Raw genomic sequence first — 14,368 nt, 5'->3', positions numbered from 1 at the left:
AATAGGAGGTACTATTCGAATCCTATACACTAGACCCCAAAAAGGGCCACCGACAGTTCGAACTTTCGCTTATTAGATCGCTTATTAGTAAAATGTTCTGTGTATGTCTATACAATAAGAAGTAATATGAGTCTATGAGATATATACAACATAAATGGTCTGTTTGGATTAAATTTATTGTTGTTGAAACTGAAAACTGAAAATACGGTAGCAAAATAATTTTTAAATATGTAAATAGTACGGTATGACCAATTTTTAATATTTTTTTAATCTGTAAACAGTGCTCAACAGTGCGTGAACAGTGACATGTCTCATGAACAGTAAATTCTGTCTCTCCTTAAACGCGTGAAGGCAAAAAAAAAAAAAAAAAAAAAAGGGGAAAACGCGGACGCAGGATTCAGCGGAAACACTAAATCCAAACCCACACAAAATTCACTTAAATTTCCGCTGAATCCAAACCCACACAAAATTCACTTAAATAATTCACTTGTGCTATTTAAATAATTCACTTATGTTCTGTTTACCCATTTTACAGGCAGAATTCACTTATTCCTCACCAAACCAATCATGTTGAAGCTAAGGCATATAATACATATGCTAGGTATTATTGCTATTTAAATATTATTTACACTCAAAGTGTGGGATCTACTTACTGGTTATCAAAATTGTTGGCATCTAGATTCTAGAGGTTGAGAATAAAGAGAAAAGAAAAGAGACAATCTCCTGATAATTATAAGGTTGGAAATTGACTAATCAAACAATAGCATACGTAGTTTTTGGTTATTTTGCAAAGTTTGACTTGGTAGATAGAGTGGGATTTTGATAGAATATTACCTATTATCCGAGTTTTGAGATAATGCATACGCTATACTCGTTTATCTATTTGTTTTTTTCTCTTTGTTTTTTTGTTCATAGATAATTGCAAGTTGGGTAGTGACTAGTGTGAAGGTGCGAAGTCAATTTGAATTCCAGCTGGCTCATAGGCTGCATCTGATTTTTTTTTTTTTTTGAGAAGAAGGTTGCATCTGAATGATAATTAATGATAATATTATAGTTTTTTTTTTTTTTTTTTTTTTTGAAACTGGAACCAAACTTTCATTCCATAATAGTTAAACAGTCATGAAACAGAGGTTCAAGAGCTGGTGATGGATTATCTTCCAACCAGATTACATCATTTGAAATATTTTTTGCATACCGCGCTAAACTATGGGCGACCAGATTTGCGCTCCTCTTCACCCAACGAACTTCTGCCCACCTCAGGCCTGAAATCAACACCTGAATATCTTTAAAAACATGGCCTTGCCGAGACAAATTACTCCTGTCAGCTTTGATAGCATTAATCACCTGTACACAGTCACCTTCAATAACTATATCAGATAAACCAATGTCCACAGCAAATTCAAGTGCAGTGCCAGTGCGGCATGTATATTAGGTTGGTGGAATGTATATTAGGATATTATGTTACCTAACCTAATCATAGCTTTAGTCATGAATTATATGACTTTAAAAAAATTGTCATATTAAGCCAAAAGTCTCATAACTTAATTAATTAATATTTTTGAAGTTTTTAATAGAGATATTTGAGATTTAAATTCCTACCCTTAAATTTCGATATATATATAAAATGTCATATTAAGAATAAAAAATATAGACCAAGAGATGTAACACTTTATGAATGTATCACATGTTCATAGATTGGTTTGGTCCAATTAATCCAACTTGTAACCAATTATTTTTATATTGGCAACTTCGATAATAATTGCCAACCCAAAAACTTCTTTCCCAATTTCTTGTTGATTTTGCTAGCCTCTTAAAATTGGATTTCACATTTTGCAAGGTAAAAAAAAAAAAAAAAGATTAATTATAATTAAATGGTAACAATAAGTCTATATTTTGTTCACTGTGCAATTTCATGTATTAGATATGCTAAGCTAGCCAATTAATTATGCATTACATTCAAAGTAAAATAGCTTCTTATGCCAAAACCAAAAAAATTTAGTTCAAGTTTATAGAGATGTAGTCAAGAGTTTTATAGTTCAATTAGTTGATACTTGATGTTTTTAAAAGAGACATTCATGGTTCAAATCTCTTCTGCCTCAATTATTATAATATTTAAAAAATAGTTTATTGGGATGAAGGATAAAATTATGGATTTAAAATTTATTGGATGCATCTGTAGCTAAAAGAGGCTTTTCATACCACTCAATCACTACAATATTGTATTGCTACTATGAAAACTGTTTTAACTATGTATGTTCACGGGTTGTCTAGACTCTAGACCCTTGATTTTACATAATAATATGTATTTAAATATTTGAGGTTTGGTATATTTGAACATAAAATATTTTTCTAAAAGAATATATTTAGTGGTTACATGTTTTCTATTATTTGCTTGAGAACCAAAAAAATAATTTTCTAGTGTTAATGATTAGTGACAATGACAATATTAGTTGCTAATGATTAGTGACAATGAGTTTGACAACAAATGGTGATCAGAAATTAATGGGCAAAAACCAGTGGTTGTCAGCGATGGGCAAAATGGCAAAGGTGGTCCAGTAGAGGGAGGATCGAGTGGTAGCTAGTAGATAGTGAGTATGGTTAGCAGAAGTGGCTAGATCGACAGAGAAATTTAGGGAATAGGTAATGACCACCAATGATGTAGGAAGTGACAGTAGTTACATACAGAAGGGTTAAAATGGGGTAAAATCTGGCAGGCATGCATTCAACACTTTTTCTCATAAATTTTTTTACAATTTTTAAAATCGTAACAAATATTTTCAAACAATTTAGTGTAATTTTATGCGTTTTGACATACGAAAATGTTTTGTGTTTACTAACATTTGAAGGAACATCAAAACCCCAAAAAATCTAAGAAGCATGGACATATATGGAAACTAAAATGGCCATGGCATGATATGAGACACGGTAACACAGCAATTATTAAGAAATTAAGACACAATACGGTGGGGGTACAATAATTAATTAATATATACATATTTTAGATATATTTAATTTATTTATAGGCACATTCTATATTTATTTTAAGTTTTTAAAATAGATCACAACAATCAAAATTCTTTAAGAAAATTCTACAATCAAATGAATTTTTTATAATTTTTTTTTCTTCAAATATATATTCATTCCATCTCAATTTGTTAGGCATGTTTAAAAAAAAATATCAAACTTTTTAATAGAACATCAATTAATGTATTGTTATATATATATATATATATATAGAACAGTTTTTCAGGTTTTCAACATTACCCTCTTTAATTTAAACTTTAGTGAAAGAGGGGTATTTTGGTTAATTTTTTAAATAAATTGAAGGGTATATTAAGAAATTTATTTGTTTTTTTTTTTTTTAAAAAAACTATTAAAAAAGGATTTCAATTTTAAATTTCCCAAAAGAGAATAGAGGATTAACATAACAATATAAGGGGAAAGGAATAATGACATATGTATATGAGTTATTATTCAGCAAAAAAAAAAAAATGTATTGAGTTACTCAACGTGTTAAATACAAACACTTGTTGGACATAGACACGTTGAAAGTTTCGGAATCTACGTGCTTCTTAGAAATTAAAAAACATTAATAAACATTTACACAAAAATCAAGGGTGCCTTTAATAAATACTATTGTTTACAAAGAATTAAGTCTCTAATGCATCTTGATCTTGAAATATTTTTATAAGTAAAATCATCTTTCCGCGTGTACGTACAAATCCAACATTTTCAATTAGCGTAAGTGACGTTTACTTACACAGTAAAGGAATTAGACTATTGATATGTGTTTAATAACTTTAATTGTTTATGTTTATGATGGGTGACGAGCCGTAGCGGTAGCACTAGGAACTGGAGTTCATTACTATCTTTGACTTGAACTATTTTATTTCGCTTTCTTGGTGACTGGGTACTTTCTCTGTTTTCCATCAATTAGGTTCCAGAAAATGTTTAGTCGGTAAAATTTTTTAGGGTTAATTAGGGTATTTGAAGTTCAATCACTATTTATACCAAAAATTGATTGATGTCTTGATTTAATGATAAAGATATTACTAGGAAGGAACGTTATAAGTTGAAATTCTCTTAAAAAAAAGTACTCCCTAAACTAAAAAAGTCATAAAATATGGTAATAGTATTATTTACATTATTGTTATTATTATTATTATTTTTGATAATTTGATAGTTGAGGAGAGAAGATTTGAATCCTAATTATATATGTTGAAAATATCAAAAAGTACTAATTGAGCTGCATGACTCTTAATCGGTTTAAAAATAAAAACTCGATGGAATAGAAGCAAGATTTGAACAAGAAATTGTGGCAGTTCTGTAATTATCACAATATTTTTATGGTCATTTACTAATAATACAATATTAGAAAATGAAAGAAAAAAAAAAATTGTTGGTTCTTCAAGATATTTATAAAATATTCCAGCCATGTCAATTCACATATCGCCAATACGACTTTGGATCTAAATTTTCCATTATTTGAGTTTCATTTGATTGCATTCTAACTTAGGTAACACCTTCTATCTGTCAGTGGTTAGATTATTTTTGCTGCTAGTATTCATAACATACGAAGGGAACATTACAAGAATCTTTCAACACGAGTAGAAACAGTGCAAGTGGTTCAAAAGAAAATTTAGAAATTGTGTTAAGTGAAGACTTATTACAATAATGAAAGTAGAGAATAAACAACAATTTTCCAGGTTGTTAGGGTCCTTGTGGGGACCAAGTGTCAATTTTTAGATGGTTCATGGTTGGCCTTATTGGACTTTAGGTTTGTTTTTTAGAGTCAATTTCAAAACTCACACCTACCCAAGTAAGATCGATGCCTACCATTTTCACTTTTAAGCTGAATTCAAAAGAGAGAGTCCAAAATCTAAATTATGAGGCTCATTATTTTGTTGGATATTATTAGGACATTAAAGTGATAACGTTACTTGCCATGTATCTATGGAAATAGTTGTTGCTTGAAGTTCTAGGTGAACATTTACTACGTCAAAACCAACTATTTGGACCTATTGTCACCTTGGTGCGCGTGATAACACTCAGCATCACCATATGGGAATCCCTAGGTCCCTAACCTTCTCTGTCACCATGGATTTTTTCTTTTTCTTTTTTGATGATATATTTTTCTAGTGGATAAGTTCTATCCCAGTTCCTCAACTCCTCCCAATTTTTCGTGATTGAAAGTCAAAATTTGCAAAACTCACATGGTGCTAATGAGTCCATCATGTTGAATATCCAAATGATAAGTCATTCATACTCTTGGCTTGTATGAGTTGTAGCTATCCATTTTAGGTGGTTGTAAGCAAGATGGTCATATGAGACATTTCTTTTGCAACATATTTTGTGAGAAAAATATCTTAGAAGACCATTTCATAAGATAATTTTTTACCAGTGAGAAGGGATTTGAAATCTTAACAACGTGACGAATTTTAGAAATGAAAATTTTCCAACTCCAACTATTTTTAGTTGCTTTGGGAATCACTCTCTCGATCTTAGTTGGCTAGATTTAGATTGGGATTGGCCAAGTTTTCATAAATCAATTATGCTACTTCTTTGGGGATATTTTTGTTATTTTGTGATATATGAAAAAAAAAAAAAAATTATTATTATTATGGGTTTTCCTTTATTCTTGCGAGGGGAACAAAATTTCATTTGAACTAGTTAGAAAAAGATCTTTTCCTTGCATTACTGATTTCACAAAAGGCTTGGACTGAATCCTAATGGAGAAAATTGCAGTTTGGGTTCGGCCATTTGGAGCTCACATGGTTTTATCTGGGTCTTGTTTACAGAGTAGATAATAACACCCTAAATCTAGCTTTTCTTAAATTCCTGTAAATTCAGTTATATAAGAACAATTATGCTCTAGTATAACAGCAGCGTTTGTAGTCCAACGGTTAGGATAATTGCCTTCCAAGCAATAGACCCGGGTTCGACTCCCGGCAAACGCATGCTTTGATTTTGTTTTCAAATGTATTTTTTTTGGCTTTGAGACACTAATATGCGTTTGCATCCTTATGACATCTTAAAGAACCTTTTGCATTACAAAGTCATAGATTTTACATTAAGTACAGATCTATACTTTCATTGGAGAATCGATCATGCGGAAAAAAAAAAGATTATGTGTAAATTGTGAAAGGGCCATTATTGGACCTCATTATGTCTATGTCACAGCAAGTCATATTGGACCTCAATCTCATCTACCGATGCCATAGATGATTGAAGCAATGCAGAGCCACTGTTAGAGCCAAAATTAGTGGTTGTGGAAGTAGAAGTAGAACAATTAGAAGAGACCAATAAGTATACACCACTAGGTCGATTTTCTGGTAAGTTCATTATGGGCTCGTTTGGGTTCATAAGAATATTCACCACTTTTCTCATCTTGGGCCTGAACATGGAATCTGGGTGCAAACATGCAAGCCCAACAATCAATGTCCTCTTCACTTGCTCCTCATCAAATTTGCCTTCGAGCTTTTGGTCCACACACTCGAGCAATACATTTTCTCCATATAAATTCCATACATGGTCTAGTAGGCTATGTTCATCCATGATACCCTTTGCTCTTTTCCCACACACAACTTCAATTACTACCACGTCAAAGCTATACACATCAGATTTTGGAGTAGCCTATTTCTGGTGCTAAATATCCTGGAGTCCCAGCTAGCGTTGTTGTAACTGAGGCATCATTTTGGAACATTCTTGCGAGACCAAAATCACCAAGATGAGCATCAAAATCAGAATCTAACATTACATTGTTAGGCTTAATGTCTCGATGAACCACAGGGTTACCACATTCTTTGGGCAGGTACAGTAATGCCGAGGCCAACCCTGTTAATATTTTGTACCTAGTTCTCCAGTCAAGAAACTCCTTTCCTATGAAACGGTCTAGGCTACCATTTGGCATAAATTCATACACTAGGAGCAGATTCTCTCCATCATGGCACCAATCTTGGAGTTGCACAATATTTTTGTGCCTCATGCGTCCTATAGTTCATATTTCTGCCATGTACTCTCTTTCACCTATAGTTTAGAGAGTTAAAAAAATAAAAGTATAAGCACAAAAACAAATTTTAGGAATCATTTGCAATAAATCATAGGAACTAAATTACAAGTTAAATATTGTTTCAAATTACATGTGATCCACTCAAGGTGTAGCATTTTGTTAGAATCCTTTGGAGATTGTCTATTTTACAATTAAAATTTTATTTTATAAATCTAATAGTGTATTTAAATGATGTGATACTAGATATATCTTTAGATTTATAATACTTATGTGGACCATGAAATAGATCCATTTCAAAGGGAGAGGATCATAATACTTATAAAAGCATATAATCAAGAAACAATGCAATAGAGGTAGAACAAACCTTGTTTTGAGTTTGCCGAAATCTTCTTCACAGCTATGACTTTCGGAGGAACCGAGATAATACCTTTGTAAACACTTCCGAATCCACCCTAACCCAACAAGTTTTCCTTGCTGAAGTTGCGAGTAGCTTTTGAAAGCTGCTTGTACGTAAACATCTTAGGGGCATTTGCTGCATTCCTAGATCGACTTTCTATATCCAGATCTCTCTGATTTTGATTCCTTAGTTTTCTTAAAACAGATGGAAGAAACATGCAACTGATCAATATAACCAACAAAATCATGAAATTCGTTGTTACAATGATCACTATGGTCTTGATATTGTCCTTTTTTTCAAACCCTTTATTGGTGGGAAGGAATGGCAATGGCACTGATGTGAACGCCCAATCAATGACCTTATGGCTTTCTGAGACGAGCCCCGTTGAAGCCGTAAAGCCCACAGAAACGGAGTTTGGAACTGTGTTAGACACGATTATTGATTGTTCGAGAACAGTCACTAATGGATTCCCAGAATATCCTATTGAAATATGAAGCATATTTTTCCAACCATCGTAGTCAATTTGGACCTTGATATCTCTTCCACTTTTGAGGTCAATGTCAGTGTTGTTAAGACTCTTTGTAGCAACTGGATTTGTCATGCTTATTGTGTCAATACCAATATGGTTTCCGTCTGGATCGAATTCATTCTTGTAGGTGTCAAGCTCCACAGCTAGTTGCCGAACAACACCACCTACATTTCCATTTTATTTGACACTTTAAAATATGTTTTCAAATGATTTTTCCTAACAAATTAAACTAATCAATTGGCTCAGTTCCTTGTGATATAAACCTCCAAATTAATTGTCTCTAGGGAGCTAGCATATGCTTAAATTCCAGGTCTATAATGAAGTCAAGAATTGGTTTTTGTTTTCATCCATAGTAGTTGATTTTGGAGCTAAAACTTTTCCCCTACTACTATTTGTGTTTCATTTTCAATGCAGCCAAGTTTTACGCATAAAAAAACATTGTAAAAAGAGGAGATTAAATTCAATGCAATATGACTTTGAATTTAATTGGAAGTCCTAATATATACAACTAAGTTTTATCATTAAATAAAATAAAAAAATGTACCAAAATTAAAAAAATCCATAAAAACTACCTTCTTCAGTCAAAAAAAAAAAAAAATTCCTTTAAAAAAATCTCACAACTAATTAGTACGAGAATGTCAATTGGCATTGATTATTACACATTCGTTAGTATACATCGTTTGTACACATCCCTTATTTTGTATGTTACATGTAAACGTGTTAAAAAAAATATAAAAAATATGAACAGATGTGAAATTATGAATATTGCATATGTAAGTGAATAATACATAACAAGTGTAAGAATATTTTCCTTTTTTATGGCCTATTTACCTAGTTGTCAATGTTCTTTTTATCAATTTTAGGTGTCTTACTATCAATTCTAGGCTTGTTTGATGTATTTTTCTATTCCAAATTAATACAAACACAAACATTAAAATAGTAAACTATATGTTTTTTTATTCTACCATATACTTACCTTCGGTTGACCGATCAAGGAGTCCAAGATACAAGCCCTGGCTATTTGGTGGCGAGGGATCATTATTTTGTGCAAATATAAACGCCATTCCATCTCCTGAACCAGTTAAATTCTAACAGTGAAAATGGTTCAGATATTGGCTGGCCATGCAAGCACGGGGTGGGAATATAGAACCCGGCCAACCTGGTTTTGTAGCTCAGGTGTAATGCTCAAGTATATCCATCGCCTGCAGTCAGTACTGAACCCATGCAAATAAGCGATCTATTGCTGCAGCTTTTGGAATTGAATGAGGGGAAAGAGAAGGTGATAGGGTCCATCATGGAGCTCAAAGAAGGTTGAATAAGAAAGGTAGAGAGGAACTAAAGCGAAAGCACGGTTGTAGACTTGTAGATAAGGGACACAGCATAACCCAAGGACAACTAGGAAATGTAGTTCATAATTTCTGAAAAGATGAATAACTAGGAAATCTGAATTCTGTCTTTTGTATGCTTTTGGAGTATCCAATAGACAATAGTTGTTAGCTTATGAGCAAGAAATGCTATTTGTTGTCCTCATATGTATAGCATGCACAACACCTATATGCTAAATGAAAAGAAGAATATAATATGCTTGCCTAAACTAGATATATGCTCAATATCACCATAAAGTTGTTCTCAATATCGATCTCTAGTCATTGGCTTCGTATAGTTTTGTTTTGTAATAATCCACTGCAAGATAATTTATATAATTTGTACATTAAGTTTTGTTGAATTTTATGTTATTAGTAATATTTCCTTTCTTTCTCTATGATATCATGCTCTTAAAATGAGTAGAAATTATTTTATGTAATGGATAAATACAAGTCTTTTGTATTTTTAGAAATATTTAAGGTCAATAATCAAGGCCCAAGCCCAATCATATTTGGTGTGTAAGCAAAGTATTATACTTGAACTACAAATCAATTAACTTTATTTTATGCATGGTTAGTCAGTTTAGTTTTCTACAAATATCCATATTAGGTTCATTGTATTACGTGATTTGTCCTTTACTCATATATTTAAGATGTTGTCCTTAAGGAATTAAAGATTTCCTTCGTAAATATAGGTCGTCAAAATTGAATCACATAATTTTCTTGTGTTCTTTTTATACTTTCATTCATTATAATATTTTTTTTATCTCCAACATTTTAGCAGGGCCTCTTTGTTGAAGTGGGTGACGTACAACCTCAGGCTTTCGTCTTCTCGTTGTTTGATGTTCAATATGGTTGTGGAGGACCATCTATGTCTTTGCCCTCCAATCAAGTGTGTAACAAAGTGCCCACTTAATTCCTTGAAGATGGAGTCTGTGTTTAGGATAAGCTTGCTGAACCATACCTTTGCTGGCCCCTTCAGCGTGGTAGGGAATGCTCTACACATAATCTCCTTTGGCGCTCTTTGTAGGTGCATGAGTGTTTTGAATGACTCTAGGTGGTCGAGTGGATCCCTTGAGCCGTCATATGTTTCTACTTGTGGCATCTGAAATTTCACTGGGAGGGGGAAAGATGTTACCTTGGCGATGAAAGGGGAGTCGGTTCGGTGGACCAGCTCATCCAAGTTGGTAGATACTCATCCCTTCATAGCGTTCATCATCATGTCCATCTTCTCCTTCATCATCTGCATCTCCTGGGCCATGTGCATTGCATTGACTTCTATTTCAGAGGGACGATTAGTGTCTTTCGGACCGTCCCTTCTACTGAGTACTCTTTTCTTGGTCTTCCCTATCTTGCCTGCCCCTTGTAGGTAGGTGACTACCATTTTGCTCGTTGGCATTTGGTTCATCATGAGGGCCTTCCTGGTGTCGCTTGTTCCTTTGGTTCAACTGTTGTTCCAACTCCTGGTTACGTTGGGTGAGTCACTCTACTGTTGCAGCCAGGGTTTGCATTTGCCTTTCCAGGGCATTGGGTGGATTCCCAGTTTCCTGGTTGATGGTAGCCATTGAACGCGTCTAGACCATGCAACTCCTTTGTCTTAGAATTGTTGTTGAAGATCCCCATAGACGGTGTCAACTGATGATGTGCTAAAATCGCCAATGAGTTGTAGGCTCCAGGTCATTCCAACGGGTACCTGTGAATAAGAACAATAGAACCAACAGAAAGCACCAGTGTGATACTGGCTAAAAACCCTCCAAAGGTCAAGTTAGTGAATGAGAAATCTCTATCAACTCTTTTGTGAGAGAGCTGTGGATTTTCTATGTACCTGAGGAAAGAGGAGGTTAAGTTTTTCTATAGTGGTAAGTAGTGAATCGAGATCCCCCAAAAGTGGGGATCTTTCCTTTTGGAGGGTATTTGGAATTAGGGTTTTTGTGATTATATGGTGTCTTTCCATATGAGAAAGACACGTAATAAGGCCTTGGTACATGATGCTCAAGGCATTTCCATATACTAGCACGCGTAGGGACCACGCGTAGCCATGTTGGAACCGTTAGCCTACCTAACTTGTCGGTCTTGTAGCTTGTCGTCACTTCATTTCCTCCCGTCAATATGAGATATAACTGTTGGCCTCGTCATCGTCTATCTTGTAAGTGCCGTCAGCTTATTAAGGATTCTACGTCACCTTAAAGTCGATGACCTTATAGAGTTTGTCTACTTTTCTTAGCCTTTCGTTTATAAGTGCTTTTCATGTTGAAAATGTCCCCACCAATGGGGATGAAGTGGTTGATGAGATGGTTGATTTGGTGAGGAAGACCATGGATAGGTTGTATGATTATTACTCTTGTGTTGATTCACCAAATGTGGTAGTACCAAGTGAGAGTGAGAGTGAGAGGACACACATAGAAGGTGATACAATTGGTTGTACTAATCCATATGCAATGGTTAATTCTTGATATTTGCGTTTCTTTGAGGCTAAGAAGTTTATAAGGTGTAGTAAGGAAATTGAAAAATATTTGGCTGAAAATTGTGAGAGAAGAAGGGATGTGAAATTTGAGATTTTGGAGTGGTGGAAAACCAATTCAGATAGGTATCAAGTGCTGTCCGAAATGGCCTGGGATGTGCTGGCTGTACCTGTTTCTACGGTTACTTCTGAATAAGCATTTAGTACCAGAAAGTACATACTTGACCCATTTCGAAGTTCACTCTCTCCTCGCATGATTCAAAATCTTGTTTATGCTCAAAACTGGCTGCAAGCCCATGTCCCAATTTCTTTTTGTAAGTCAAAGGACGAGATGGAGGCCTTGGAGGATGAATTTCATTACTTAGGTAATATGGTTAACTTACAAACTTCTTGTCTATTAAGTGTTATTAAATGTGTCATATACTTGAGCAAAATTTAATCTATTGCCTCAATTTTTTCTTTTTTAGTTTTGAATCAAGTAACAACAGTAGCAAGTTCTAGTTCCTGCTCAAGCAAAGGTGGTACTCGTACCACAGTTAGTATTGATGAATGATCACTGACCAGGTATGTTTCTGCCCTTGTAATTTTTGTTGATATTGGTTACTTCCCTTTTGGTCATTCTGTAGTTTTGTTCTTTGTCTTTTTATATTATTGATAAATATTTTCCCCCTTGTATTGTACGAGGAAGGAAGGTTGCATTTTGTATAGGAGGCAATTTTTTGGATATATTTTGGAAGATTTTTTGGACAGATGTATACCTTTTCTAACTATACATTAACTCTTGCTCATAGGAAGGAAAACTTAGCATCTATGTAGGCTTTCCTTTCTATAAGTTATGGACTTGTTAACTTTAGATAATAAAGTAATTCTTTACTGCTTTAGGGAAGCTATTTTTTGGAAATACTTATAGTATTTCATAATTGTAACTAATTATATATATATTGCTGGGAATATTGCCTACTGCCTTACATACTTGTGCAATAATTGCCTTCTTTGCTGCCTTTATGGCTTACTATATATATATATATATGGAATTATGAAGATGTTCTAGTATTTGTAGCAATGCTTGCTACTATGTGGTTTTAGAAATTTACTTGATGTGTGGAATGGTTGGTAGGTTTAATGTGTTCAGATTGACTTTTATATGCCTAAGTTTTCTTGAGGCAATTTTGAGGTACTACCCAGTACCCAGGCCTTTAGCCTTAGGCAATTTGAAAAATATTTGTTGTAATGTGTGGATGATTAACAGGTGGTAAAAAAATGGTATTTTATGCTTTTTTATTTGTTTGATTAATGCCTAGGTTTTACATGCTATTGATGTTTAACAGGAAATGATATTTTGTGTGTTTTTATTTGTTTGCTATTGTGCCCAGGTTTTACTTTTTTTTTTTTTTTTGGGTTTCCAAATGTCAATATGTGGGTTCTGGGAAGTGTAAATTTGGGCTGATATTGCTTTAAGCAGAGCTTTTTTTTTTAGATCCAAAAAAAAAAAAAAAAGACCCACTCATCAATCACCAACGGCAATTTCTTTTTTCTTCTTCCTTTCTTTCTTCTTCTTCTTTCCTTTTCTTTCTTTCTTTCTTCTTCAAACCCACTCTAAGGCTTTTTTTTTTCCTCGTCTTCTTTTTTATTTTTCTTTCTTATTCAGACCCACTCCAACATTTTTTTTTTTCTTCTTCTTTCTTTTTCTTTCTTTCTTTCTTCTTCAGACCCACTCTACCATTTTCATACACGCATACATTTATACCCAGAAACAAAAACTCACACCTCATTTTCGTGATTTTGGTTTTCAATCTAAGGATTCCTAGGTTTGGGTTTGGCAATTTGGATCGCCAATCTAAAGATTTTATGTTGGTGGGTTTGGGTTTTCTGTGTTTGTAGTTGTGGCTTGAAGCTTGGGCTATGATGGAGGTGGGTTTGTGTGGTTGATGGTTGGAGAGATTTTTCTGGTGTCTTTTCGGGTTATGCAGGGTAGGGATTTTGTTTGAAACTTTCTTGGGAATTTTTGGCTTTGTTTAGAGGGTTGTCTTGTATCTCTAAAAATGGGGAAAATGGAGAATTGTTCTGGGTGATTTTTGGGTTTGGAATTGAAGGGAGTGTTGACATTGTTGCAGAGGGGAGAAGACATGATTCCTTAGCTGGTTGTGCAGCGTCGCTTGCCTTAAAGGGGATCAATTTTTATGAGCAATTATGCATTCCTAGTTTTTCTGATGGGAGAATATGAAGTGGAGGAAGGGAGCAGAAATCAGAACGCAGGTAGTTCTGTTTACTGTCAATGGGGTTGGCTCCACCACTTTGGCAAAAAGTGGTGTTAAAAGCTGAGATATGTAACTCGGTTTTGTAACCAAACAAAAGTTTTGGAGTTTTGGAGTTATAGGGAGAATTGAGTTATGAGTTATGGGATTTGAGTTTGAGTTTTGAGTTATAAAACTGAGTCATGACCAATCCAAACGAGCCCTTATTGATTCTTTCCCAATTAGTTAGACCGTAGGTGTGATGATTTACTTCACAAGTGAGGTCTTTGATTCACGTCTATAAGATGAAGAAAGAGGATATTACCAATGGTACACAAGAGTGAGGTAATCAGAGGATATTGCTGATTGATAAT

General features: G+C 34.0%; 1 non-coding gene and 1 pseudogene across 1 annotated transcript; one reads left to right on the top strand and one right to left on the bottom strand.

Moving 5' to 3' along the window:
* The first annotated feature begins 5,885 nt into the window (after window positions 1-5,885).
* TRNAG-UCC (transfer RNA glycine (anticodon UCC)) lies at window positions 5,886-5,957 on the top strand. Its single transcript has one exon. It is a non-coding gene; the product is annotated as a tRNA-Gly (tRNA).
* A 106-nt stretch (window positions 5,958-6,063) lies between these two features.
* On the bottom strand, window positions 6,064-10,922 carry LOC126696371 (probable L-type lectin-domain containing receptor kinase S.5; annotated as a pseudogene).
* Between the last annotated feature and the right edge of the window lie 3,446 nt (window positions 10,923-14,368).

This window comes from Quercus robur, chromosome 2, assembly GCF_932294415.1.
Source record: "Quercus robur chromosome 2, dhQueRobu3.1, whole genome shotgun sequence".
Taxonomy (NCBI): Eukaryota; Viridiplantae; Streptophyta; class Magnoliopsida; order Fagales; family Fagaceae; genus Quercus; species Quercus robur.
This window is presented reverse-complemented; position numbering and strand designations above follow the sequence as displayed.